This window comes from Equus przewalskii, chromosome 1 (assembly GCF_037783145.1).
Source record: "Equus przewalskii isolate Varuska chromosome 1, EquPr2, whole genome shotgun sequence".
Lineage (NCBI taxonomy): Eukaryota > Metazoa > Chordata > Mammalia > Perissodactyla > Equidae > Equus > Equus przewalskii.
The window spans coordinates 70739206-70745605 of record NC_091831.1 but is presented as its reverse complement, the minus strand read 5'-3'; the positions used below and the strand labels follow the sequence as shown (position 1 = coordinate 70745605).

The 6400-nt window shown below is 44.2% G+C and overlaps 1 pseudogene; it reads left to right on the top strand.

Moving 5' to 3' along the window:
• The first annotated feature begins 231 nt into the window (after window positions 1-231).
• On the top strand, window positions 232-1243 carry LOC103540829 (S-adenosylmethionine decarboxylase proenzyme-like; annotated as a pseudogene).
• Window positions 1244-6400: the final 5157 nt, after the last annotated feature.

Here is a 6400-nt window from a genome sequence, read left to right as displayed (position 1 = left end):
GTCAGGTTCAACTGTCATCTCCTTCCCCCCTCAAAAAAAAAAAAAAAAAAAAAACTGGGAAAATTTTGTTAATCCTTTTTTTCAAAAAAATTTAATACAAAATTATAGAAAAAAAGAAGCCTGAACTTTAGTAACGTAGTTGGAATAATTGGTGGCAGAGGCAGCAATGGGAGAAGAGGTTTAATTTAGCTTATTTTCTGTGGTTGTTGATTGTTTGCTAGTCTCATGGTGATGGAAGTGACCCATGTTTTCTAAGGGACCAAGAAGCTGCTGGAGGTTTGGTTCTCCCAGCAGCAAACAGTTGCAAACCAAGGATCTGGGAACCTCCACACCATCCCAAGATCCCAGTGGGACATACATTTGAAGGATGTTTTGTGTTCAATTATAAGTGTGACAAAAACTGCCAAGCAGCAAGCTGTGGGCTCCGAGTAGCATGTTTATCTCCAAGAGAAGTTTCATTTTGAAGACATGTGGAACCACCTCTGCTGAAAGCACTGGATCCCCTGTTGAAGCTTGCCAGGGATTACAGTGGGTTTGACTCAATTAAAATCTTTTATTTTCCTAAGGATTTCATGAAGGCTTCTCTCCAAGGGTACATACACTGGAATTTTCAGGAATAACTAGCTTCTTAATGCAATTTTCCCAAATGGAGCAACCTATTGTCCGGGATGTGTGAATTCCGACTGTTGGTACTTGTACAGTCTGGGTTTCCCAGAGACTCAGGTCATCAATTAGCCAGATCAGACCCTGGAAATACTGATGCATGAGCTTGACCCAGAAGTTATGGACCAATTCTACATGAAAGATGGTGCTACTGCAAAAGATGTTATTTGTGAGAGTGGAATTTGTGACCTGATGCCAGGTTCTGGCCCTGATGTCACACTGTTCAATGCCTGTGGGTATTCAATGAATGGAAAGTAATCAGAGAGAACTTATTGGACTATTCATATCACTCCAGGAGCAGAATTTTCTTGTGGTAGCTTTCAAATAAACTTCAGTCAGGAACTGTTATAATGACCTGATTGGGAAAGTCACAAGAGTCTTTAAGCCAGGAAAATATGTGACCACCATTTGTCTCTCAGAGTTCTAAATATCCCACAGTGCTATCTTTGCTCCAGAAGATAGAAGGTTTTAAACATCTTGGTTGCCAGAGTCCTATGTTCAGGACTCTGATGATTATGATTTTGTTTTTACCAGTTTTGCTAAGAGGCAGTAACAGTAGCAGAGTCAGTTGAGAAAATGAAGAAAAAATGCCAAAAGGTAACACACATAAAGGAGGCAGTGGCTGCTTTCTAGATATTGATCCTGGGTCCATGCTTTCCATAGCCATCACCTTGTGGTTGCAGAGAGCCCTACGTGTGATGATAGTGTGAGCGTGTTGAATTGTATGCGTTATTATATCAAGGAGTTAGATATCTCACATGAGTGTTCTCTCCTGTGTTTAGTATTCTGTGAAACTGAAGTGCATGTAGGAAAAAACTTTTATATGAAACATTAGAACACTTGGTGAAAACAATTCAATTTGATTATGCCTGCTGTAATATTTCTCCAGGTATTGTCCAAAATTCCCCACAGACAAAGCTTTCATCCTCATTAGGTGCTGACCTCAGCCTAACCATCTGGGACTGTTCTATTATATTGCTCCCAGAATTTTACATCCAGTTAGTGATACTTTCTAGAACATATTCTCTGCTAACGTTATTGAGACCAATTTATACTTCGTGTGGATTTTGTTTGAAATAGTAATTAAAGTTTTTCTTCCACAAATCAAGTCATCTTGAGAAAATGATCACAGTTACTCGTTTTGTGCATTACTGTTTTCACATTATTGCTCCCTGCATTTGTAGCCCTTTAATTGATTTCTTTCCCTACTAAGGTATAACCCCTCCCCCCTCCAATAAAGCAATAGACCGTTACACTGTGTGTTGGTACTAATCTTACACCCCAGAGAGGGAAGGCAGGGTGAATCTTGGGCTTAATTTTCTTTTGAGGTCAAGGGAATTTGGCCTCCTTTTTATTGGCATGGACTCTTTTGGAAGATAGTGACAAAATTAAACTTCTCTAGTGGTGATTATCAAGGAAGACCCATAGAGCGTTGTAGATTGAGATTAGGATGTACTGGCAGAACTGCGTGGAGACCATATGCCATTCTGTGCTCCCTAGCAACTGAGATTAGCTTCCCATGAGAACCGTGCCTCTACTGACTTGTGGAGTAGTAGTAGACAAGGATTTTCATCACCAAGTCTATTAGTAGGGAGATTCAGCATGAAGGTTGTACGGGATTCAGTAAGTCAGTCAGCTTGGATCATTCACCTTAACTTTTACATTAGTTGCCATTTCCACTAATTTCGAGTGATAATATCCTGTAAGCTTTGGTGCAAAACTGAATCAACGTCTTTTCCATCTTGTGACTTAAAGTTGGGTGACTTTGTGATGCATGTGTTAAGAGTTCTGACTTTGTTCCTCTCACTGTGGTGTCCCTGTCACCACGCCTCCTAGGATCAAGTGAATGGCCACTCAGAGTGGGAACTGTCCAGTTTATTCAGATGGAAAAGTGAAGCAGAATGCTATCCATAAAACATAACATGCAAAATTCCAATACAGTCAATGGGAAATGCCTAGAAATATAGGCTTTCGAGAGTTAGCATCTTTCAGCTATATTTGCAGATACTGTGAGATTTAAGCAGCTGAAAGAACAACAAAGTTGACTAAATAGTATTTCTTCTTGTTCTCAAAATATTTTTTTAAGTCTTTCTGGATTGATGCAGTGATGTTTTGTTCCTTCTGTATTTACTTACAAATCCTTTTTCAGTGTTTCTAAACATAAAATCTACTTGTTTGAAATCAATGATTGGGACACTACTTTGACTTTTATTTGAAGCACGTTGTTGACTGTAAGTTTCACTGGCAAAGCTTTCAATCAATGTGATCAGTGTGGCTCTTTAATTAGCACAAAACCTAATGGTCGGTGCTCTCAGTAGATTTGATGACATTTGTTGGTTTGAAGTCTGATTTTTTTCCCCTAATAAATTAAAAAATTTTATCTAATGTTGAAAAACTGCACAAAATTGTATGCAACAAAGCCTAGGAAAAAGAGAACTATAGATTGAGTAGTAATCTAAATTCATCCTACTGTGATAGATGAGGGAATGTTTCAGTGCTGTAATTTCTCCTTTATGGTGTTGGACTTAAATCAGTTGAAATGTATTTTGGTGCCACGATTTAAGTACCAATAAAAGTTTGCTCAATTAAAGGCAATATTCAGCAGCCGGTTTTCTCTCCAATGGGAAGACGGGTCCTATCTGCGGGTTGTGCCCAGTGTGGGAAGTGCTGGAGTCCTGAACAGCCATTGCTGCTCGTCACTCATGAGCCGCGAACACTTTCCCCCAGCTGCTGAGATACTGCTTATTCCATTCAGGGGGAGAAACAGTCTGATGTGAGAGACGCTAGTGATGGTGGAGGACAGGGAAGGGCCTGGCAGAAATCCAGAGGGTGGGCGTGGTCTGCAGAGCCCAGGCCCAGGGGAGTGGGCACTGAAATCCTTGAGACAGGGGATGCACTTCAATGATTTCATATGTTTGTCCCTGTCTGTGAGCAAGGTTCCATGCCAGGCACTGGGAGATGTGCCTGCCTTCTAGGACCCACCCTTCCAGCGGGTCAAATTTGTGTTTGCAACAGGGAAATGTCCCAGGTGACCGTGAATGACATCGGCTGTCATTTATCTTTGGAAAGAGTCTGTCCTGAGGAGGCTTACCTTTCCATTGTGAAAGGAATTAAGAAGCAGAGAGGGACACAGGTGCCACTCCACCCCAAGTGGTCTCCTTGAGCCCCATGGCTGCTGACGCCCGGGCAACAAGAGTGGATTGTCCCAGCAGCTCTCCAAAGGGCAGACAGCAGCACTGACCGGGCTGGCGGGAGTCAGGCCCCGGACCACAGGCCTGCAATGTGCAACACTAAGAGTGGGGTTGGAATCGTGGTCTTTTCTGAGCATCCTCTCTCTAGACTGGAGAAAAATCCTTGTAAAATAGACCAAAGGCCAGATGATCTCAATAAAGTCTCTAAAATGATGCGTATTTTTCACATACCTCAGCCTAGCTTCCTTAGCATATTGTATCATGCAAACAGGAAGTTTATTTTATATTTCTTTTTGTTTCTAATCTCTAAAAGCGCCTAGTATAGCATTCTGCACACTAATTCTGACTAGTGGATTTGTCTTTACCTTATTTTTGGTGAAAATTACTGGCTCATGAGAGCATTTGTTTAGGATTTGAAGAAGGCATTAGATCTTTTCTTTTCTATATTATTTGATACATATTTTATGTACCATATGTCAGTGATGAAGCCCAATACAAAGAGCAACAGCCATGAACTGCTACGCAGCTTGAAAAGCTATCTTTGTGTTCTTTCCGGGTCCCAGCCCTTCCTTTCATGAAATCCAGGATTTTGTGTATATTGTACCCATAATCGTATCTCCAAACAACATATTGCTTAGATTCTGCAGATATTGGCTTTGTTTGGGAGTGTGTGGTACAGGGGTTACATAGAATGGCTTTGGAATCAAACTGATTATGTTGAAATCTCGTATGAACCACTTGCTAGCTCTGTGGCCTTGAACACATTACTTATCCTCTCTGAACATCACTTTCTTCAGCTCCAAATGGGAGCAATCCTTCCCACCTCATCTCCCTCCTAAGGTTGCCTGGGGATTAATCGGAATAAGAACTGTTAAGGAACTTGTACATTCCTGGTCCCTGATGGACACTCACGAACGTTACCCCTTGCCCTCCTTCTGCCCCGACATGCCTGGGAACTCCTGTGAAGCACACTCGCCCTTCACCCTTCCCGACTAGCACCTACTCCAAGCAGCCAGGCCTTAAAACAACAGAAAACGAGACACCCGCGGAACGAGCAAGGGCCCCAGACTGTATTTCCAGCCCTTAATCTGTCCACACAGGGAAGACAAATGAACTGGGCAGCGGACAGCGGGTGCCATTGCCAGATCATTAATTAGCAACTTGCTCGGCCTTGGCAGGAAATCGTTCATCATTTTCAGATGAGTAGAGAACTGCAGACCCCTCGAACTGCCCTCCCTCATTCTGCACCAGTGTGGCGAATGCGACCGTCCCCGCCAGAGCTTTCCCTCCCACGGTGCCTTATCGAGATAAGTGACCAGGGCGCTGCTGCCATGTGATCTGCTGAACGGAAGAACCCTGAACTCAGAAGGGCACTGGGGCCAAAGGCTTTTAGGGTTGGAGGGCCAGGCCGGAAACCCAAAAAGATAGAAGGAGACTTCTGGAACAAGATGAGAAGATGAATAAAGTATTTGCTTTGAGAATGGACGTGATGTTCCAGAAAAGTCCACTTTGGCTGACAAAGTAACGCTTTTGGAGTTCACAAAGAACCTCACCAGGGCTCCCACACACGCGCTCAGTGCTCAGGGCTTGTACGGCGTTTCACAGCAATCCAGTGAAGTAGGGTTACTGAGATGCTTCACAGAGGAGGGACCAGAGGCCTGGCCATCAATAGTTACCGTCCAAATCAAAATATCTAGTAAGAGGCTGATTTGGAATCCAACCAACATCTGTTTGATTCCAAAGCTCAGGCCAGCTCAATGACACCATCCTGTGTCCCTCGGCAGGGTGACAGGTCACCATGAACAAGACAGCCACTGGCTAATAGTGTCCTAACCACTGATTGCCCACTGCCTTGAAACACACACAGGTCCTTTGTGCTGAACAGGTGATGCATCTTTGGCATTTTGACTGGTCCCTAGTCTTTAGAAGCCCCTTCTCTCTGGTTGTAACAATTTCAGATGGCTCAGGTTTATGGACAATGACGCGTTCGTTGTTAGAGTGAGAGGGAAGTCCACGTTTTCCCCTGTGTCACAAAGGCAGAGAGACTGTCTCAACCAATTCATCAGGTCAGGAGCCTTTCAGGAAAAGGACATGGCCGAAAGTTCTCCCGGGAGAGGGCAGGAGGCTTCTCAGGAAGGAACAGGGAGAGGCGTCTACATGGAACCTCCAACCTAAGCTGGCGAGTACAGGCCATCAGATGCCAAGAAAATGAGCAGCAAACATTGCTCTGAGCCCTCGAGACGTGGCTGGAAGTAGGGGAGACTCCACGACCTGGGGTGGTCAGGTGGTTGGGTTTCTGTCCTTCCAAGTGTGGCCCCTGAAGACGGCAGCCCCTGCCCGGCTCGGCGGTCGGGGAGCAGCACGGTGATGGAGGCTGCAGTGGGGTTGCTGCCCCGCAGGAGACCGAGGGTTGGAGGCGGCTGTTGCTTTCACCCATCCGTCGTGCGTGAGGGGGCGCGCGAACGACATTAGGAAATGTCTTAAATGGTCTTAAATCTAAAACTAAAATTATTGTCACAAAACCGTATGTAGTTCTTAGTCTCTGA